General features: G+C 40.9%; 1 protein-coding gene across 1 annotated transcript in view; it reads left to right on the top strand.

The window, feature by feature from the left end:
• SOCS5 (suppressor of cytokine signaling 5) overlaps positions 1-23614 on the top strand; it is a 92836-nt gene that overhangs the window by 16370 nt on the left and 52852 nt on the right. Inside the window, exons 3-5 of the mRNA XM_080408312.1 lie at positions 3535-3609; positions 16008-16178; positions 18812-18903. The gene's annotated coding sequence lies outside the window, so the exon portion shown is untranslated. The remainder of the gene's footprint in view (positions 1-3534; positions 3610-16007; positions 16179-18811; positions 18904-23614) is intronic.

Genomic DNA, 23614 nt, shown 5'->3' with positions numbered 1-23614 from the left:
TCGAGCTGCCAAGGATTCACGTGGAGGAAGTACTGAGGCCATAAACAGAGACAGCTTTAGCTAAGCAGCGTGTGCTTAGCTTTGCCTAAGACAAAGTGTATGGCTGAAGGAAAAAAAAAAAAGAAGTTCTACCAGAGAAAAAAAAATCATCTGGTTTGTTTGAAGTGTCATTCTAGTAAACAAATGCAGCAGAAATTTCAGTTGTAGAAGGATCTCAAGACTGAACCAGTGAATGTAAAATTTGGATTGTTTGTCTGACTTTGGGTAGAGATGCTTCCTTGGTGTAGCTTGCACAGTGTTTACATGAGCAATATTCCTGCTATGGTCATTCACTTCAGTGGGAATTATGATTGTCTAAAGGAGAGCAGCAGCTTTACCCCTTACTAGGCCATCAGCTTTCAGCTATCTAGCTACAGATATACATGTGTCTGTATACAGATATATAACTATCACTTTTGGTGGATATCTAGAGTTTCCATCTCTGGACTGCTTTATGCCACAGGTACAACTACTTTCACATTTTGTCCTCCTCAGCTACCTTCTTAAGAAACTGCTGCTTTACATATCCTTTTAAGGGTATTCTAATGGGCATTAAGAACTCACAGCATTTTTTCCTCCTTTATTCTCTTTACTATTATCTCCCATTATATTTCCTTTTATTCGGGAGAACGTCCAAGACTGAAAACCAGATCTTTGAAATAAGACAGAAAAAAAAGAACTTACAAGAAGTACATGGTGCTTATGAAGGGACAACCTGTCAATATTCTTGATGGTCATCATCTCGTGATCTTTACCAAGACAGCATCACTAAGTGTACTTAAAAGGATAGAGGTGACCTTTTACTGGAAAGGGACTATCTGACTTTAGAGAAGAAAGCTCTGCTCTAAAAGGATTTACAGTTGTAATGCAACAAATGAGCCGTACAGCCCAAAGAGCCAAAGAGAAATTTGCCAAATGGGAAATGCAGGGGTACATTCCAGCCCTTGAACGTGGCTTTAATGAAGAAACCTAAGTTAACCTGTGGGGTTACTCTAAAGAAACAGGAGTTCTAAGAGGAAGTTGGGGGTTGCATCCAGACCTGCTCTTTTTTTTTCCATCCATTCAAGAAAGTGAGAATTCTGCTCTGGATTAAAAACTGTGACTCGGGTTCATTTCCAGTCTTAAACTGTTCACCTGGATCTGAATGTCACTGAGATTTCATCGAGTTTGAGTTCTGACCAATTTCAGTCTCGGTCACAATGTAATAAATTTCTAGAATTAAGCTTGATTTGTTTAATTGTTTTACTGATTGCAAATCAAGGCACAGTGACATTCCCTTCTAAATGTGAAGTCTGACAATACTCGTAAGGTCATTTTTCAGTGTTTTGACAAATGACATGGATTTTTTATACAGAAAAAAAAATCAAATAAACTCTGAAAAATCAAATCCCAAGTTTACAAGTAGTGAGTGTGCTGAGGTGAAGGGATGGGAAGATAGGTCTCCCATGCAGAATGCAGCAGTAGAGAAACCTCTTCCCAAGCATATGAATTGCAATGAGAGCGAAATCAAGAAGCCGTGATCCCTGAATGAAATGAGTCACAGCAAAAGCTCTGGATAAGTCATTACTTTCAGTTTTGCAAGTAAAAGGCTGCAGCTCAGAAAGCAATGATAAAAAAGAATGAGCATTTATTTGAGAGGAAGGAAATTTTCCAATATTAGAGAAACTGAGCAAAAGATGTAATTTATTGAAGATTTTTGAGTAAAGCAGTTTTTATACTTTCCATAATTTACCTTTCTTTTGTATGTACTTATTGCCTGCAGCTCATGTCACATTTTCTTCATGCAAATCCTACCCTTAAGTCACTGCTGCAGTACTGCCTCAAAATGCCTTTACCAATTATTAACAATGTTACAGTATTATCATAGCCTTAAACTGGCCAAAAAACTGGGCAGCTTGCCAGGGGAAAACCAGAGGTAAATGCTAGATGACCTTAGTAAAAGAAAGGGAAAGCACAGACTAAATGCAAAAGATGAGCTCTGCATATCTCTCTTCTCATCACACACTAAATGTTCATTTTTTTAAAATGCCCCTGATTATTTTTTTTTGTCTGAAGAGCACTGTCCATGAGTACTTTCTGACCTGATGTATGACCTGGTTCAGTGAACACTTTGGCACCAGCATTACCTGAATCGTGTTAGACCAGGCAAATTCCATGTGAACAGAGAGAATGCATACATGTAAACACTTTCAAGATCTGGCCTTTGGTGTTAGTACCTAATTTTCATACATAATTGGAGGGAAAGCATCTTAAAAGGTGGCTCTGGAATAGATTTTCATAATGGACGATAAACACAATTGTGTATGTTGGTGCTTCTTCTTATTTTCATTTCATTAATTTCATTAATGACAAATATGTTTGTAACTACTTGCTGTTTTTTCTCTTTGCATGGAGAGGGCTTTTTTAGTTGCTCTTTAAATACTGACTCATAAAGGACCCCTACTAAAAGGCTTATCCCTGACATACTTTCAACAAAAGAAATAATAGGACTTTCTAGCCTACTGCTATGTGAATATCCAGAATTTAAAAATAACAATAGCAATGGTACAACTAATGTGTGCAGTGGATTTCCAAAGAAAAATTAAGATTTTAAAGCATGGAAATGTAATCCGTGGGAGTAAAATTCAGATTATTTATCATCCATGTTATTAAAAATGGAGAAAAGGAAATAAAAACCCTGGGCAGTTTTGAAAGGAGGACCTTTTAAAAAAGAAACAACTTTTTGCCATTAAAAAGATTCTTTACACATTTGACATAGCAGACCCGTGAATTAAAATAGCCCATTATAACAAGAGTATATCTCATTAAGTAAAAATGATTTCTCAAGAAGTAGGAAAATGGTGCTGTTTAGTAAAGAGGAAACCAGCTATCCCCTGGCTGCACCCCTTGTTTCAGGAATGGCTTGTTTTCTCAGCCTTGGGAGGCACATGCTAAAATCTTACAGCTCAGACCTGTAGGGCATATTTCACATACTGCAGGAGATGATGGGTGGAGAAAGTCCAGAAGTGGTTCATAGCTAGGAAATAACAGTTACTGCCCAGGGACCCTCCTGCTCCATCACAGGATGGGGATGTATCTAGTCTGAGTGTCCTGCTGAGCCTGAGAGCATCCATAAGATGGTGGCAGCAGGAGCCCCAGACGGCTCACTCCTGACAGCTCTCCTGCACAGCCTTGCTAGATCAGCATATCCTTAAGTTCAGAACCTTCTGACAGGGAAGGGACCTCTGTTTACAGCAACTAGACTAGCAAGGGAGCAGGTTGAAAAGGATGCTATTATCACAACTTTCTCCTAGTTGGCTGGTATTGAAATTTATCTCCTTGGGGAAAGGCTGTTTCTACACAACTCTCAAAAATTTCCATCAGACAGTGCAGGTCTTGCTGAGTGAAACTTGGCTCTGTTTATTTGCAGCAGTTTGAGCCAGGAAAATCTAAACACCCTTGATCTCAACAACTAATTTCCCATTACTGATAACACTTTCTTCCAATATTATCTAGGATGGAGAAATTAGGAAGAGGAAAATCTAGGGAAGCAATACTCAGTCACCAGTGGGAAAGCAAAAAGCAGTGGAGGTAAGAGCAATGCGGTGCTGGCTGGGCTTACCTGCAGCTGAGAAAGTACCTTGCTGCCCCAGGCTGCATGAATGAGCCCTGAAAGGGCCAGGCTGCCTTTGCCTGAAGACAGCTTGCCATTCTTGGGGGATCCCTGCTTCCCCCAGTCATCCCTCAGCCTGCTAGTGAGATGGTGCGGGCTGTCAGCCCAGTATAGCCCAGCTTGAGCTGGTATGGCATGACCTGCCACAGCTGAGTATGGCCTGTCCTGGTATGGGGTGTACCAGCACAGCGTGGCATGGCACAGTCTGGTATGGCATGAACCAGGCCATTATGGCCCAGCACAGCATGGCTCAGTGTGGCATTGCACAGCCGTCTGCCCCTCAGCTCAGCTGCACACTGCCTGGCACCCACAAACCCCATGCTTCCCTGGTCCAGTCCTGGCCCAGCTCCCCTCCCTGCATCCCGCATCCAACTGAAGCTGCCTTTGAACAATGCTAGACAGCCTATTTTCCTGAGTCTTGGTTCATGTATTCTTGCCGTTCCAAGCATTCAGGCTTTCACTAATGGCACATTTGCACTTTAATCCATGCTATTATGAAATCAGTTCTGTACTGTGTTTGGAAAATGTTTATTACAAAGAAAACTGTAAAGCTGGCAGAACTGGTGTGGTGCTCCCAGCACCAGCATGAGCTGTGTGCACAGCAGTAAGCACAAGGCAGGCTTTCCCCACTTGGTATGCTAAGGGAACCAGTGAGGCTCTGTGCTGGCTAAATCAGAACAAGGTAAAATCTATTCATATCTATTAATTTGAGACAACATCTTTATGTATAGGAGTGGCTGTTCTGGATCAAACTGTAGATAATCCGCAATTGGTCTCTTGATTTTGCCATTCACCTGAAGTATGACATTATTGATTTTTCTTCTACTCAACCAATTAGCTGAATTTAATCTCTGAACCATTGGCAATCATCTCATAGATATCTAGAAGGTCTGGAAAAGAGAAATGGTATGCATTCAGCTCCAAAGAGAAGTCAGAAATGATAGATTTATCAGCCTAACTTCAAGCCCTGGAGAGTTTTGGCATAAAACACTGAAGAATGAATATGTGAGAACCAAGATAAGGCACTGATAAGTGTCCGCCCACAACTTCCCCCCCCCCATTCCCCCATCTGTCATTAAACAAGTCTAATTTTCTTTAAGAGGATAATTAGCCTAGCAAGGAAGGGAGAAATTGTAGATGTATATAAAGAAAATAACCACCTATGTAGCAGTATAGCAGAAAAGTATGTGGGAACAAAAGTATTTTACAAACTATAAATGAGTCAACTAAATAGTGTCATTCTAGGATGAATGAACAGGGCTGTCATACTTTAAACAAGGGAAGTAATTATTCTGCTCTACTTGATCCTTTTAAAGACTCAGTTGGAAAACTTGTCCTGATGGCAGATTTTAGAAAACACAACTTAATGCAGAGCTTAAGGAATTAGCTTGCTTACTTAAAAAAGAGGTTATGAGTAGAGATTTTAACAATTTTCCAGTGCATGAATGAATGTTATAAATATGTAGTGCTCAGCTGTTCTCCATCCTTACAACAGTAACATATTCCATGTGTTAAACATATATCTTCCTTGCTGCAGATTAGACTAATTTGTTTTCATCATTTGATTATGTAAAGTGCTAAAATAGGTTGTATAGGGATGCTGTGTAATTGCCTTTATTGCAGCTTTTCAAGAAAATGGACAAATACCTTTGCAGCTGGTCTAAACACACTTTAGCTGGCTTTTAATGCATGGAGTTGGACTATACTATCTCCTGAAGTCTTTCTGGCTCTGCAGTCTTACGTTTCAATAATTCTGTTCTAGTACATCTTTTAGACAGAAAACGCTTTGAGGCAGGGTATGCCACCATTGTGTTTGTGCAGTGTCTGAAACAATGATGTCCTATATAGTACATCTGTCTGCATAATTATCTAGAGAGTTGTCAAGAATTAGTGCTGCAGATCACAAAAGCTAATGTGATATACTGTAATTACACAAGTAATATACCAGAAAAGATAAGGTAAATATACCTAGGATGGTTTTCTAAGTAAGGTATGTATTTATGTTTATTTGTTTATATTTTCTGGTATGAATGTATACAGATACAGATCTTCTCTATATTATAATATCTTTATCTGTATACCTTTTTTTTTTGACATGTGATGCTTTATCATCATTTAGCAAACAAATACTATTAACAATGTTTTTACAAAGGTTTAGTGTTAATTGGTTGACATACCATGAAAAACAAGATTGTTCTAATTCTCTCAGAGTTTCCCTACAACCTTTGATCCACCCATGTAAAGCTGGCTACAGAAAATTTTCCTGCCCCATGAAACTTACAAAACAAGAATAGTGTTATTCCCCAGCGTGGAATTTCCACCAGCTTTCATAGTTCTCCATAGAAAGCAAACCCCAAACCCTAACGAACTAACCATGAGCACCCTTAGTCTTACCGGAAGGTTCTCCTACAGAAGGACCCCTTCCCAACACCCAAATGCTTCCTGCTTGCTGCATTCACACGGGGTGAAGGGTACTTGGGTAGGGATGCCTGGTTTGCTTTCATCAGATCAGCACATTGGAGCTACTTGTACGGTATTTTAAGAGGCAGGTTGCCACCTCCAGCTGGGCTTCACCTTATGAATAAGAATGTAAGAAAGTGCTTAGAGCAAAGCAGTTGGAAAGATAGATGGGGAGAAACCACCAGCCCACAAGGAGAAGAGCAATCCATCAAGAAGTCATGTCTAGCTTCAAGTAAGCATGGCCTACTAGGCTTGCTAACCTGGGGGTTTGGGCCTTATGAATCTGGATTACAAAATACTGGTTTGTTTTAGAAAAGTTTTCTTGTTTACCTATTACTGTTTCTGCTAAATCCCCATTTTGGTGCTTAGGTCAGAGAGTTGAGCAGAGGCGTGGGTGTTTCCAAACTCAAAAATGGAAGGAGTTGCAAAAGTCATATGAGGAGCTAGATGCATTGGATACTTGCAAAGGCTGTGTAAAGTCCTGGGCCTACGCAAAAAAATGTTGACACAAACTCTGCCACTCTGACAGGCATATGAAGCCTGGAGGCTGAACATGGAGAAGCCTTGTTCCAGAGGTGGAAGCTGCTCTGAGAGGCAGAAACCCAGCTAAGACCAATGCCTGTGCTCAGTTGCAGACTGGCCAGTCAGTTGACGAGGAAGTGTCACCTGTTTAGAAAGGTGGGATGCACTTGAGTAAATCTAGATGTCAACATCTAAATGTCAAAATCTAGATGTGAACAGGGGTATGCACATGGGCTGCCCCGCGGGCTGGGGGGAATCTGCTCCAGCACATGGAGCCCCCCCTGCCCTGCCCTGGGGGGCTCTCACACATGCTCACCCCTCTCTCTGGCTCCAGGTGGTTGTGCATTTTTTTTGCCCTTCTGAAATAGATTATCCTGGAGGCGCTCCCACCATCACTGATGGGCTCAGCCTTGGCTGCTGCATTCTTAGATATTTTTGCAGAAGGTCTTCTAACATCTCTTCCAGTTTGATTTTATACAAGAATCAAGGCAGACTGTAATGTTGTCGTTCAAACAGCATTTTTAAATCCATTTGCATATTAGCGCATGGTAAAATTAATTTTGCTGACATACTACGTGACTTTTCCCCTTTTAAAATTTTGACTTTCTGGACAGCCTCTGGCATGATGGGAGTGCTGACTCTGTTGAGAGTCTTTGGGAAATGTCATGGCACAGAGAATTATTATCCAACACAGTGAGACAGAGGCATTAACAATAGTAAGCATTTCAAAGTGAATCAGACCTCCAAACTATGAAGCAGACTTAAAAATCATAGCATTTTACCACAAATCATTTTGTGAGGAGGGACTTGGGTCTTCTTATTTTTGAGCTTTTAGGATTTATGGTTTTCCACCTTTCTCTGTAGTCTTAAAAGCAGTTGCTTTTTTCCTTTTGTTCTTTTTCTTGTTTAAAATGAAAGTTGAGAGTTTCACAGAACTTTGGAAACATAAATAAACAGATTACATTTCATTAAATTCATGCAGTTTTGAACAGCACTGGGATCCTACCTTCTCTCCAACTCAATAAAAGACCCAGAAAAGGAAAAAACATCTGGTTTTTACATTAGGTTTAAATTTCTGGAATAAATGCTGGAACAAATGTAGTTCTGATGTTCAGCTCTAGCTCAGCTTCCACCACAGTAAATGAAACAGCTTCTGCTGATTGCAGTGAGAGCTGGGCTGGACCCTCATGAGCTGTGCTTTTTATTTTTTTCACACCTCTGTGTTCAGAAACAGTTCAGTACTTTGTGACAGTTCCTAACCCACTTCAAATACAGGGAACCTAATGGAAGAAAAGAACTTTAATGTCTGATCAAACCAGGCACACCAAAGTGCTTCAGTCAGCTTCCTTTTAGGTCAATAAGAACTTTCCATTGACTTCACTGGGCATTGAATCAAGCCAGATAAACCAAAGCCTAGCCATAAATTTAAAATCTGAATGGAATTTGAATGGAACTGATAGCCTCAAGAGAGATCCTAGGTAATAATCTTCATATACTGGCAAGCCAAAATTCAGAGGGCATGTACATGCACAGCAATATAAAAAATTCAGGCAGAGTCCATCAAAGTGTGTGGAGGAATTGCTTTGTTGCTGAAAGCCTAGGTGAGTAGATTTAAATATAGCGGCAAATCAAACTTTAAATTATCAAATGTATTTTTAGGCTATATAATGAGTAAAAAAGACTAGATGCATCTTTTGGCTAGTTACTGCTACAAGCAATATTTTTCCAGAAGTCCTGTGGAAGTACTATCTGCAGCTCTGGCTGTGGTCTGTATCAGCACATTCAATCAAAAATGACTCAAAGAAGGACTTGTGTAATGCCAGTAATAGATGTGTCAAGTCAGGGCCTGCGAATACTCCACACAGATGACATTTATTAAGACTGGATTCTGTTAATGACACTGTATAGGACTGCATTTGGCAAGCAGTGCAAATAAAATGTAGTGATTGGGCAGTTTGTCTACTTTGTCGTGCTGTCACTCAGATATGCCAGCAGCTTTCCCTATCTCAGTCCTTACACACTTTTGTTTTTCTGGTGTCCTTACTTTTGAACAGAGTTATTGGTGATGATGGCAGTAATATCATACGGTTCCAGTGCAGCTGAGGTCTGAGTGACTCTAGTCCACAAAAAAAGAGCAAATGGAAACTGCTGCCACCATGAGCTGAGATACCACTGTGTGTGGGGATAGACGCCAGCATTGCTACTGTCATTTTGCCGGAATGTCAAAAGTACCAATAAGATGTCTACATGGGAACAGAGAAGATAGAAATGGCACCACTAATTCTGGGGGGGTCCTTTATAGAAGCGATGAATAATGTTTCAATATTGAATCTCTGTCTTTTCTCACATTTCACTTTCTTCAAAGCTTTGTTTTGGGCCAGGCTGTTTCTGCTAATCCTTCATTATTCTGTGGAAGAGCTGAGACTTTCAGTTAGTGTTGTAAATGTTTATTTGGGTCTACAAGTATTAATGAAGATTTTGCAATGACTCATGAGAGCTCTGACCATGATTCATCTAATCTGAAAATTCTTTTCAGAACCAGGTCTTCCAGACTGAGAATGTTTTGTCCTACGCTCTCACACACTGTATGTCAGGCTTTCAGATCTGATTCATTCCTGCAGCAGAATCCTTGAACCTTTTAACTTGAATACTTTTCAAAGTGATAAGATACAATTCAGCTTTTAGTCTTAAAGTAGTTCTTCATGCAGTATTGCTATCCCTTCAGTGTATTCCTGCTTACTTCTTCCTGAAATTTGTCTTCCAGATTACTGTTCCCCTTTTCTTCTTGCCTAGCCATGCCTTACACACAGAATGTAATATTCTCCATGACTCATATTGCTGGCAAAATGCCATTCACCCTAATGGAATGAAACAGAGTATATTTTCCTCCTATTAATTTACCCAAATCTGTTTTTCGTTCAGATCATTTTCTGTACTTTCAAATAAATCTTATTTGTTCCTAACATCTTTTAGCTGAGGACCTCATCACACTTCACACTTCAGTAGATTAGATCTTACAACTTCACTATGATGCATGTAAATACTAAGATTTGTTTGTTTTTTTTCAAATGAAAAATTCAGATAGGATAACTTACAATATTTGTTAATGGTTGTAAACTGGTAAATGAGCTGTGATCCAATTCAGTATCGCATTATTCCTTAACCTGAGCTTAACTCCTAATTAGTTGGTACATAAGCAGAGTTTTCTAGGTGAACATGTGTGTAAAACTCATGCTTCTGGAGATGAAAATTCTGGCATGTTCTATATCACATAAAAAGTTTAGTTTTAAGTTGGGAAAGAAAGTTAGGAAACATAGTTCTGATATCCATGGCCATTTTACTGCTTTATAATAGTTCTGTATTGTAGGTTGAAAATACTGATGTTTGTCTGTATCACAGAATGGCTTTAATTTTGTAAGCTGCTTGCCAAGCCTAAAGAATGACCACTCTCTTTACAGGCTGCTCACAGATGCATCCACCAGTTCATCCCTTTTTTGCCTGAACACTGAACTGTGAGCAGCAGCTATTTATCTCAGCCTGATATCTCATTCCTGATAGCTTTTGAGCTATCAGGAATTTTGGAGGAGAATTATGATGCATCCATTTCCAACCTCATATTGGGAGGGATGTGGTTGACCTGTACATTACATATGATTCAGGCATATCTAGTGGATGTATTGCATTTTTTCCATTTCTCTTGTCTCCAGTGAAAAAGGGTTAAAGTAAAATGATTTATTTGATGTTTTGCTTGCTAGTGGGGAAGTTTTGCTTATTGAGCATTGTGGCAGTATCATTTAGTTTGCAGATTCCTGGCTTTGGGCTTGAGTTGATGCTGTGTAGGTGCATTTGTAAGGACACATAGAAATTGAAGTTAGCCTTTTGAAGCTTTTAAAGTCTTTGGCAGATGATCTACAATTACAATGTTAGGAAAGCAGACTGTCTGCAAAGGAGTGCTTAAGGCAGGACTGCTCAACATCTGGGCAACAGGGCTGCATGTGGCTCACAAATGCAGTACTACTCTCCAGCTTGTGCTCATCCCAATTGTGTGAATTGGAGTTATGTGTCAGCAGTGCTTGCCTATGTACTCAGGACTTCCCTGGATTTGGGGGAGTGGTGGTGCAGCAGTTAGCTGCTCAGATAGACATGACTTGAAACTTGCGGTGGCTGATTCTCAGAACAAAGTTTTTATCAAAGTTCTTATTTCCATTAGATCCCTAATGAATGGGTAACAGATCAATCTCCTGTAACTGGCCCTTCCTTTCTTTGAGAATATTTAACCTAACTTTTCAAAATGTAATTGTGTCAAAATGAGTTTGAAAATGACCTCATCCTAGGAACCTGATCTACCCACGCACTGTAAGAGTGACTCAGGGCACCCAGTGGGCAAGCGAAGTAATGCTGATCTGCAGAGGAACTGCACAGGTTATGGACTTCTGTTTGTTTCATAAGCAAAGCAAATTCCTGACGTGTTTCACTACAAAATGTTTTCCAAATTTTAATGGCAATCGTGACTCTTTTCTAAATCTTCTCAGTGTCTCAACACTGAATTTAGCAGAGATCAATCACACAAATGTCACATAGGACCCTTCAATTTTGATTTATAAGTACATTTATGGATTGCATTAGTGCTGTTGGCTACAGAATCAGATCAGAAGCTGAATGCTTAGCAGACAATCTGCCTTACTCATTGCCAAATCCTTTCCAATGTCACATCTTCACAGGACAGATCTTCCAGCTTTCATCTGTTGTCTGAATATGATCTGCATGCTTTCCTCCTGAATCTGTAACTTCATGTTTGATTGTATCTTCTGCTTGTGTCCAGTTGACCATGTCACGCAGATTATTCTGTATTACTGACATGTCTTCATTCTTCACAACTTCTGTAATCTTTGTTATATGTCTAAACATCACCATCAGATAGGCATACGTATACTGTTGTTTTCCCTTCGGTATGTTTGTCTGTCCTATGCACCTTCCCACCAGAGCTTCTGTACACAAGTTTTTTCAGCAGCATATTTCTGGTAAATGCAAGATGTACAAGCAACAGAGACACGGTGTATTCTGTTTGCTCAGTCTGCTTTATGGTGCGCTACTTTACATAATTTCTTTTGCCTATGGACTGGTCCCCACTCTGTAAGCCTACTGGTAAGAGTAAGTACTGGTAAGTTCTAAAAGTAACTTGATTTATTTACGTGACATAATGCTGCCATAAAAACCACAGAGACAAGCACTGTGTAGGCATCACAGCCCAGTTTCCAAGGAACAGTTTTACATCAAGAGTGGATCCAAAGATCCTTCTTAGAGACTTGGGTCAGAAGGATTTAAGAAAGGGTACTTACTTCTCCACTGAGAAAATAAAGTCTCTGTCCAGCTACATTGATGTCTATGAGAGGTTCCTTATGATAATCCTTCTGATCACAGGACCAGGATCTACTGACAAATAACTACGTGAACTGAGCCATTCTCCCAAGACTCAAGTAATTGCACCCTCTTGCATATCCTTGGCAGACAGAAATTCCTCTTCCCGCAGAACTCCAACTGTGTACAAACAGGAAAATCTGGACAGGGAAAAGAACAGCATCAATAACTTGAAACAAGAGAGTATCAGAATAGAAATGCTAACGAGGTGTCAAATATTTCTTCTCTTTCTGTCCTTTCTTGTTAATAGTTTAGTAACAGTCTATCATTATCTCACAGGTAATAGTCACATACAAACTGCCTCAGGGAAGTATGATACTGGCTTGAAAAATGGCTACAGATTTTTCCACAAATATTGCTATAAAGCAGTACACAGTGGATATTATGCACTTCTGATGTAAAGTTATTGTAATTTGTTTCTTGTTCCGTAGGGTTTGGTCATATAGTGGGACCAGTAAGATTATCAGATAAGCAAATATGACATTTTCTATTCAAAAAAGCAGTAAATATAGAAAAAGTTAAAGATTTTTATCACCTTTGTTATTATGTAGGTACAGATACAGTTTGCAGCAGATACAGTTTGCAGCTGTTTGCATTTTTTAATCTTGCAGTCAGTGTCCATACTTAAGATATAAAACAGGTCAACTAGTTTTTCTATATCTAGCAAGAACAATCAATTTTTAAATTAGAAACACCTTTTTACAAAGTTTGGCTTCATATGCTAGGCTTAAGCCAACTGGTACCAGGCTAAGACCAAGGGTAGAACTCTGACTATCTGCTTGCCACAGGGCTTTTATAGGTTTCTTTGAAGCACTTTCTACCAGTCACTTTCAGAGAAAAGGTTTTGGGCTAGATAATCTGGACCTGCCCATGCTGGCAGCATCCCTGTATAGAAACTGTTTCAGAGTCACTGTCCTCTCTGTAGACTCCAGCACTAAATTGCCTGTGAGTTTACTTGGGTTACTTTTATCTTGTATCGATTTTTTTTTCTGTCACTTCCTAGATAATGAGAAATTTTAACGGTAGATTTTGAAGTAATTGACAGAACTACACAGCAACCAAACGATGTCAGTTTATTGACATTAAGTGGAACATTTTTGTTTCTTGAAGTCAGCTTTTCTGTATGTGTGGACCCTTGGCACCATCTAGTGTTTGAAAATGCAGGCCAACTCCAGACCCCTGAGCACAGAACACCACTATAAAAAGCTTTCAGCCATAATAAGTTAGTGGTGCTCTGAACCATCACTTAATTAATTTCACACAATTACACTTTTCCAGTTACAAAATACAAATACACCAGACCAGGATATGGAAAACAGTTTCCATGCTCGTGATTTCCAAATCCCTTGTCTCTCACGTGATGTTATACTGGAACTAAGAGTGTCAGGTTCAGTGTCAAGAATGGACAACTCTGTGTCAACTAGTGGCAAATGTACAGTACTTTTCATGGAAATAAGTATGGTGTTGGATAAATCTTCAAGTACAGCTTGGATGAGGAAACTTATTTTCTGCTTTTGTTCTAGATTAGTGGCAGCTTCTGACCCAACAATAACAGCAACACTGTGCATCCCAAATGTAGCTGCTGATTATCCGTCTTCCTAGGGGATGATGTTGACCTTCCAGTTCTTGCATGAAGTTCTGCAGAAACAGAACCAAAATTACATCTATATGTACTGTATAATCACATGTGCTACTCTGCACCAATCTACCAGCAAAGCTTTTCTGTCAACAGTTTGCATTTCATGAGTTTGCTACAGTAATTATCTTTTAGTAAGATCAGTAAAGCCTGTATAGTTTTAGCATAGAATTCTGCACCTTCTAACAAAGCTGAGCCAGTGTAGTCTCTGATTGCTGGTACCTCGGAACCATCGCTTGCAGCAGCTGAGTAAAAAGATCCGTGTGAGATGTGCAGTGTGGTTAGCCAAGTGTGAAAGGGAAAAACTGCTGTGACAGCAAATTACGCTTCCTTCTACGTGCTATGAGAAATGTGGTCAGGGAAAAAAAAATAATAATTACATCCCTTTGTCAGTTTATGCCAGGCCGAATGAAAGCCAGGGAGAGGAGATACCATTTTTAACTGATAGCTTTGTCTTGTTCTTGTGACTCCATGAATGTGACCCAGCTGCTGGTTATTGAGGTATTGCCAGGAATGGCTGGGAAAAGACAATCTGCTATAGATAAGTAGAGTTAGAGGCAGAGGATGTGTGGAAGACAGAGAACAGAAAGGATATTCAGCATTTAAACTAAACTTCATGGAGTCTCATATATACACTGAATCTGCCTGTGCATGGAACAGATTATGAGTGCTTTCCTGGAAAAGTGATCAGCTGGACTAGACAGTCTGGCCTATCATTAAGGAAATAATTGTGATTGCCTTTCCATAGCTGTCAAAGAATTGGACACCTGGCCTAAGGCTGTCCTGATCACTGCCTCACTGGTCAACGGAGAGAGGCAGCACCTTCAGGAGGTGATTCATGCCTTGTCTCTAAGACATTTGTTTTGGAACGGAGTGAATCCAGAGCTCAGAAGGTAGTTCTTGCTTTCCCAGGCTGCAGAGGAGACCAAAACGGGCTTAGACACAATGTCAGTTTTAGATCAGTTAGGTAGGATGAATCCTGTACTACGTTGGAGGTAGAAGCAAGGCAAGAAGAAGACACCTGAAGAAAAGCACACCATTAGTGAACTCCCTTCTCTGTTCCTTACTCAGAATATTGAGGGTAAAGGTAATTGGCATGACAGTGTTAACCCGTGCCCTGTAAGTACATAAACTGACAGGCATGCACTTGCCACCTCTGTTCCCCATTGCCCTCTGCCCATGGACTCCATTTACATTTGTTTCAGTCCATTTTTGTTGTATTAAACTATCTGACGAATGCAAGGATCTACTCACAAAACCAGTGGCAGGATCAAGCCTTTCTCTGGGACTGATTGCACCCAGGTCTCTGTGCCATCTAATTGACAGCGCTTTACCTGAGCTGTGTCTGGGCTGGTTGTGGCAGGTGGGTACAGGCCCTGAGGCTCTCTTGCCTCTGAGCTGTCACAACGTGAGATGATCTACCCTGCTCCGTCCCTCAGAGTCAGCCTCAGGCCTTTACAGAGGGCTTGCTGCGGTCCTTTCCGTAGAGGAGAACCCGGAGTGACATGGGTCACAAGCTGAGCGCTGAGTCAGTTGCGTGGCAGGATTACAGAACGGACAAATGATGTTCTGGGAAGTGTTAATCATAGGGCTATATGTAAGCCAAAGAAGATAATTTTGGGGGTCTGTTTGGCACTGGATTTTATTTCCACAGCTGGAATAAGAGTCTGGTTTGGGCACTGTGTTTTTAAAAGAATGAAAACCTAGACAGAGCTGAGAGAAAAGCAATGGACATGACAGGCTGTTCAGAAATCCTGAGCTCTGAGAAAGGACAGAAGGAGGTTGGGCTGAAAAAACAGGGGAAGCTGAGGGAAGGGGCAATAGGGCAGTCTGCTGAGTGTATTTTCAGTTGTCACGAAGCCGATTCAGCTGTTGGCTATGTTCAGTGAAGGTACAAAGCTAGAAAGTAATTACCTTAATTTGTAACAAGAGACATTTAGATTAGCAATTAGAAAAAAAATCAAATTAGAAGGGCAATGAAGTAGAGTGAGGGGATGCTGGCTGTGGTCACTGTGACACCACTTTCATTTTTTAATATTGGAATGTTAAAAAGTAAGCATCTGTCAGGAATAGCCTGATATACGTCATTCTGTGCTGGTGCTGGGGAATGGAGTAACTGATACCAGGAAATCCCTTCCAGCTATAGATGTCTAAATCTTGTTAATGCTGTCAAAATACAGGAAAACCTATATTTACTTTGCTCAGATGGAGTGACATATATATATAACCTTTCCCATCAATTTAACAATATGCCTACTTTTTTTTTTTTTCCCCCTAAAGCTTACATTCCTTGGCTGCATCTGGATGTGCAAATTGCAGTGGAGGCAGGAACCCCCTTGTGCCTGACTACGAGGCCGTGAGCACCTGTCTTGGACAAGGACTGTCCTGCCTTCCTCTGTGCACTTCTCACTTCCATCCTTGATCACTGCACTCGTTCTCATCAGAACAAAGGTAATCTGAGCTAATTCAGAAGTGTGCACCTGTACTCTGTATTGTATCATACACAGATAGTGGCGTAGTGTGGTGGTAAATCAATGTAATGCCTCCTCTCAGAAAAGCTAGTAAAAACTAAATACAGTGAACCTATTTAAATGTTTGTATCACATATATTTTTAAAGTACGGTCCAATACAGAATGTATGGTCCTATGAAAAATGCATTCCTTACTGGATTGTGCCATGTAGGGACCACAGGGGCAGGAGTTTATATTTCATTGTAAAATGCTTAAGAAGTTCTCCAGCTGCCCAGGTATCTGAAAGCTACATAATTAGCTTTTTCTGTCTGATGCAGAAACAGAAGAGGGGGGGTGGAAAGTTACTAATGGTGAGTATCCTTTGCTAAGAGGAGGATGTAATGGAGCCTTAAGAATTAAACGTTTCATATGCTCCCACTTATTTGCTTACACAGCTCCTGCCAGAGAGACCATGCTTCCAACACAGAATATAGATATCAGACTCCAGTATTAAAAGGGATCTTGTACGTCACTTCCCAAGTTGTTTATAATTGTCAGTCATCCTGCAGATTTTACAGCTGATACTAAAACCAGAACAGTTTATTGCCATGTCATGTCTTGAAGGTTATATGAGCCTAGACTCTACCTTGTCAAATAAGAGCTGAACAAAGGAGGATAACGTAGTTAAGCGTGTAATTCTTCCAGTCCTGCTGTGTGGTATTTTAAATAGTAAGCTGTAATATTTAATAAACCAAATAAACAGGCTTTGAAATTGGCAGGGCAGATAAATAGTGCAAGAGCTAGAAGTACATCTGGTAGGATACTTTCTTCTCTTTCTGTCATCTGCAAGGAATTTTCCCAAGACAATAAGGTCAGAATTGAATTGGGGAAACGGTAATTGTTTTCCACTCCTGTCATCAGGAAACTGAAGTCAGAGCAAAGTACTTCTGTTACCACAACCACAGATGTCTGTAGCCTTCCCCCCACCCCTCATACTCCCAAATTGTTTGGTAAGTGTTTGCATTCAGTGAGTTTAGCACTTTAGTATGTGTATGTGGACTGTACAGGCAATCTGAATGTTCTTGAGTGAAAAAAATTAATATGGAAGTATTACAAAGGGTTGATTGTAGCTGCATGTTACCTTCTATGCACTTTATTTCAAGTTGTCCACTCAACAAAATTATAGCTGGCAAAAATTAATTAGGACTGACAGGGATGTTAAAAGTTCAGCAGTAACTTTCCAGCTTTAATAGATCAGATTCTGGCCAGTTCCTTCAGTCATTTCAAGGAAAAAGAGACTCCTTCCTGAGCACCCACTGTGGAACCACTGAGGTGCTGGAGTCTCTTCCAGTTCCTTGGGATAAGAGCTACTTAGGCTGGAAAGGCAAAGGAATGCAAAGGTACTCCTTGGTTTCTCCAAGGATGAAACTTTTGTCCTGCTAAGTCAAAAGGAGTTTTGCTGTTGTTTTGACTACAGATAGGAATTCTTCCCAGCAGCAAGTGACAAGGGTGAGAGGCAGTGTTTCCCCCAGTCTCAGAGGAGGGACAGAGCCTGCCTCACTGGGGAGCAGGGACTATAAGGACTCCTCTTCCATCCTGGATCTGGATGGAGGCTCTCATAACTCTCATCTTGGTCTCAAAGGCAAGAAGTGTAGAGGCTGCAGGCCATCCTGCACATAATCTTCTCAGTCCCTTCTCAGTCCTTTCAACCTGAGTATTATGTTTAAGGAAGATCTGTAAGAAGTTCCAGCTGCCTCTCCAGGGTAAAGGGGTTCCTCTGTGGCAGATTTTTTAACTGCTATGCTGTAATATCCTGCCATGGTATGCATCCTGGGAAGAAAACCCTTTTTTTGGAGGTACGTGGTAGCTTGCTGCAGAAGCCTGCCGAAGACTGGCTGAGCAGCTACATCTCCTTCATCTTCCTGACTATACTAAGTATCAGGCCCACTGGCATGGCGCATCCCAGAGAAGAAATGAGAATCTCGTGTAAGGACTTACTACTCCTGCATCACTCCTTGTGCCTCTTAATCCTGTTCAGCCACATACCAGTTCTGGTGTCTGCTCAGTGGTATGGTATGTGAGTTACCTTAGTCTCTAGCTCCTGTTTGTGCCTTCTACCATCTTTGCAAGATTTTATGAATGAATAATGGGGAAAATGTAAAGGACAGAGAGGCAACTGATTGACACTGGCTCCTGAACAAGGCACGGTCCCTGAAATGTGTGTATGCAAAATCAGCAACTCTTCTAAAAACAACTGCTTGCGTATACAGACGCAGGAGTTGGTGGGTACCACAGTGTATGGATTTTGTCAACTGGCCTGTGTAGGTGCAGCTTTGAATATTAGGCGCTAGGTGATTCAGTTGCCTAATCAGAAGCATCTAGTGTCTTCTTAGATCCTGACACACCTCCAGCTGCCGCTTCAAAAGGGCTTAGGTCTCCTGTAAGTCCTTACCATATCTGTCAGCCCAATAAGGATGCCTTAGACAGCCTAGGTCATCTAAAATGGCATAGACCGCTAGTTCAGATGTGTCCTGATTGCTCCCAAGATGTCTGTGTAGCTAGGGAAATGGGATATATTTGCAGTTCAAAGCTTGTATTTTCTGTATAGAATAAAATTATTTCCTTTGTCTTAGTTAAATGGATCATTGGGAGAACTATAAGCCCTTCATGGTTTTGCACATGAAAAGAAACCCAGGTCACAAGCTGTCCTATGCAATGAAAAACTGTAAGTATATAGCATGTCTATAATCTGTATGTAAACCACAGTGAAAAGTGCCATGTTTTATGTCACTTGACTGTTTTCATGTAATCAAAGGCTGTGGGGTCCTTTGATCAAGAATTTATGACATTTCAGTGGCACCAAAGACTGTCACTATTTAAACATGAGTAGACTCCTGTGAGAACTGAAGCCATTGTGTGATAAAAGGAATGTACTGGTTATATGGCTTGCATGCTTCATCTCAGTTTTCTACATTTATAGGTTTCTTTCTAGAAAATATTTAAATATGTTTCATGCCATGTGACTCAAGCAATTTCATGAAAGAAGTGAAATGAAATAAAATGGTAATAACATGTAATCTTATTCATTGCTCTAGAAGCACATGATTTTATTGTGTATCTTACAATAGTAGGATGTCATGGAGTTCTTAAATCCAAGTGCTGGAATCATGTTATGTCATGTGACACGGCAAAGAAAAATGATGAGTTCTAAAACCCTAAAAATGTTAACAGAAAAACCTGCAACTTATGTTTTTGGGGTGCTGCCTCATGGATTTTGAATATTTTTCATTAACAATACTGAAGTAAGATACTGGGCTTTAACTTGTTAGGGTCTTCAGGATGTTGCAGCTGGTCAAGCACAGCACAGCCTGTGTCTTGCTCCACTGATCAACACTGGAAACCTCAGTTTTTCCAGTGTCTTCATGCTGAAGTTCAGCAGTAGTGAACCTGGTGCACCAGCAATCCCACACACCTCTCTTTGTGCTCCGTAACTTCTGTGAGCTTGACAGGAATCCCTTAGACCAAGAGTGGATCTGTAAAGGCAAGTCACTGCAAGATTTGCTTACCCAGGCATCCAGACTGAAGGGAAAGCAGCTGCAGGGAAAGGATTATGGATGAGGAGAGGGTGACTGCAATGCCATGTTTACGTGGGCATGCCTCATGGGCAGCTTGTGGCATTTTGGCAAACACAACTAGACTTCAACAATCTTTCACAGCCCTGTTTGATGCTGTTAGAGGAGCAATAGCCCTTCCGTCTTTCCCTAACGGTCCCTGCCTTCCCTTTGGAGTCACTCGCCTACATACCCTAGTCATCTTTGCTGGTGACATCCTGGACCTGGAGACATCTGCTGGTTGGCAGTCCGACTTCTCCATGAATCCAGTGCCCACGCAGGGGTGTCTCTTTCCTTGTGGGATCTCCCTCAGAAGGAACTTCCCTTCACATCACAAGAATCAACCAAAACACATGCCTTGCTGGAGGACATTGGCATGGCTGATACACATATATGTCAGAGTTCTCTGCAGACTACCAAGTAAGCAAATGACAGCTGTGCCAAGAGCCAGCCTTTTGCCCTCAGCAACACCCTGGATGTTTCCTTTCTGCCTGGCTTAGGGCTGCACCCCAGTCAGTTGTTCTGGTCATTTTGGCCATCACCATTCTAGCTGCTGGCAAGGCAACCTAGTTTGCTGCAGTTAGCAGCAGTAGTGCCACTGCTGTAACTAGCCTAGAAGTTGATCTGTGACACACAGCTACTTGGGCTCTGCATGTTTTCAGGCAAATCATTTCGCACAATAACTCTGGCATAGCCTTGACTGGCCAAAACTCCTGCACATGCATCAGTCAGTTGCAAGAATGCCCGTTTTTGCATATTTTTTTTTTGGTTTGGTTTGGTCGGGGATTTTTGGGGGGTTGTTTGTTTGTTTTTTAAATTGGCCAGTTAGCAAACGTATCTTGGTTCTCTGCTGTACAGACTAGAAAAAATGGACACAGGGAGGCACCAATTAGCCAAAGGCCTGGTCAGGTTTTGCACTTTCCATCAAGGCTTGTATGTCCTGTGTGACACAGGGCATCCACTGTGCTTGGTGGGTTTTGTCACACTTGACAAATCCTGTCTTAGGAACAACTAACTTTGGTACGCCCTTGTACTTGCTCTAGCACCTCCCCCTGCTATCTATCCTGGTTTCCTTCCTCCAGCCTGGGTGGACTGAGAACCTCAGCTGGCCTTGGAGGAGGAAAAAGCAAAGGATTAGGCAAGACACCATGCCTTATAAGGTAGTCAATCATTCCTTAAACTATGGCACACACTATGACAGGCCTTGTCCTAGAAGATGTAACTCTTGAGAAAAAAAATAACGTGGCATATTATATATAAGAGCTGAAAAATGTCACCCAGAACTGACCCTCAGGATAGGAACTGAAAGAACAGATGTACTGCTATGTAGTATTTAGAAACACTCTGATGGGCTTTGTGATAGGCTGTGGACTCCCAGATGAAATAAGGGCAGAGGAACCAGGCTGTTTCTCACTCTGCCTTCCAGAAGAGTTTTTAGACTTGCCCAGATACGCTGTCATCTAAGGCTGGTTGCAATGGGTGGGCATGCCTGGAAGGGCAGTATCAGGGAAGGCTGAGGGTGTAGCTAGATTGATCCATGTGGCATGCACGCTTCTGGTATGCAGTTTCATGAGTTCTGGGTAAAACCTGACTTTTCAGTGCAATGCAAGTCAGCTGGGCTGTGCCAGACCCCAGTCTGAGTGTGTAGTGGCTTCTGGGCAGCTTATGGACAAACAGAAACTTTGATTGTGAAAGTGGGTTTGAAAGCAAGCTTCGAAGCCATGGATGTACCCAGGAAGAGCAAATTCTGCAACCTTCACTTCTCTGGAAACTGACTCTGTGAGTTAGTTACTTAACTGACTTTCACATCCTTATTCGCTGTTTCACACAGCAACGGACAGAGGAAAGATGACAGAAGTAGCAAGTTTGGGATTTGCTTACTTGTGCCTTGAGTCATGCATGCTACATCAGGCTGACAGGGTTCTCCTCTAACTTCGATTTTGAATCTGCAATGAAATTTTGTACACAGATAAGGTATTGAATGGCTTCTTTATGACCAGGCTTGTCTTTTTGTGACACAAGTATGTATTTTTTTCACTGTCAAAAAGTTCCTTCTTTCCTGCAGAGAAAGAAGTAAACAGGCCTGGAGAAAGACCTGTGCAAAACTGCAGTATCTACTGAAGGAGCAGAGAGGGAGCAGGAGTGAGGGGACAGCAGGTCATGCAGGGCAGGACAACAGAGAAGAGATTCGGAGACAGGCAGGCAGAATTGTTTTCTTTGAAGTATGCAGATTTTTGCAGACTCAGAACTTGGTTTTCATCCCTTTTGAACCACTGTGAAAGACTAACTTTGCTGGAATCTATGGAATAAATTTCAAGGAGGTGAGAGCTAGGCCTCTTAAGTCTCCTTTTTTTCTGGGTCCATCCTAATTTATCCATGGCTTTGCTGTAGATGCTTAGCTCTCCAGCACAGAATTTGTTCTATAAAGGCCAGATGCTCAGAGTGCAAACGCCCCTGCTCATGCGGGTGCAGGCAAAAACTGCCTCAGTGGTCACTGCTACTGCGTGACCGAGAGTCTTCGGTTTACTGTGTGGACAGGCAAGAAGAGGAGGGATGGAGCACACACTGAATCAGCGTGTTGCACAAACAGATTGAACAATACATGGGAGGCACGCTTCAGGCATCTGCAACAACGGTGCGCTTGAAATGTTGCCACTTAAGTCATTCTCAAGGATCTGTACATCTAAAAAGGACTATTAAATTTTTATGTCAGTTAAACAGACATCATTAGTTCAAATAATGTTTTCGATTTTTTTTAAATGAAAGGGAAATGATTAAGAACAGGCAAGGTAAACAATTATCTAAACGATGAGCTTTATTGCAAAAATATACAGTGGGCTGAGAGACAGTTTTATATGATGCCATTCTAAATCCTAAAAATCACCGTAGAACATTGAAAAGGTGACTGGCATTTAACTGTAATGGAGCTGTAACACTAAGACAAATTTATCTGAAGAAATATTAAAAGTGCCAGGATAATTAATGTACTTATAATGCTCTCTACTCTCTTGCAAAACCTCGTATTCTTCCCTGCTGATTTTTCCTCTAAAGCAAAATAAATGTTAGCAATAATAGAGGCTCATATCACCTTACAAAGCTGTAAAATCATATATCATAAGAAATGGGAATTCTTTGCCAATGAAAATAGAAAAAGATTTTCGCATTCTCAAATGTCTTAGCTTTTGGCATCTGGAGTAAAACCAACTCTTTCTGAAATATAAAGCATTATTTTATGGAAAACTTATGTTCCTTAAGAGCCTAGAAGCTATAAAAAGAGGCTTTCTTGAAATCATAGCAATTTCTATGAACAATAATGCAAGTCATATGTTTTCTAAAACAAATTTAATTAATTTTACTAAATCTCTCACAAATAGAGTAAATATTTCTATCAAGCCAACATATCACACCAGAATCGGCAACTGTTTTTCTATCTTGCTATTGAAGAAAATGTCAGAGGTAGAAAAATGCATTTCAACAGAATGAATGAGACATGGGAATCCCACAGCCACAGTGTCAGTGCTGTTACAGTGCCATGTCAGTACTACTCTGGCAGGAGCAGAAGGCAATTACTACACAAAACCAACAAATCTTTTCAGATTTCCTAAGTGTAGCGTAGAGGTGTCAGTTGTGTTCAAATTACAGATTAATTCTATGGAAAACCTTCACCTTAAAAAGCTAGAAAGCCAAGTTCACAGATCGTGGGAAATAAGAGCTTGAAGGTCATTTAGGCCTCTCGAACTCTGCTTCTTATGCACATGAATGTATTTACTGTTCCTCATGTGCGGGACGACTCCACAAAACATGGGCTCCTTCCCAATGCCTCTT

This window comes from Falco punctatus (assembly GCF_963210335.1).
Source record: "Falco punctatus genome assembly, chromosome: 12".
Taxonomy (NCBI): domain Eukaryota; kingdom Metazoa; phylum Chordata; class Aves; order Falconiformes; family Falconidae; genus Falco; species Falco punctatus.
The sequence above is the reverse complement of the archived record's forward strand: the minus strand, read 5'-3'. Positions and strand labels throughout refer to the sequence as shown.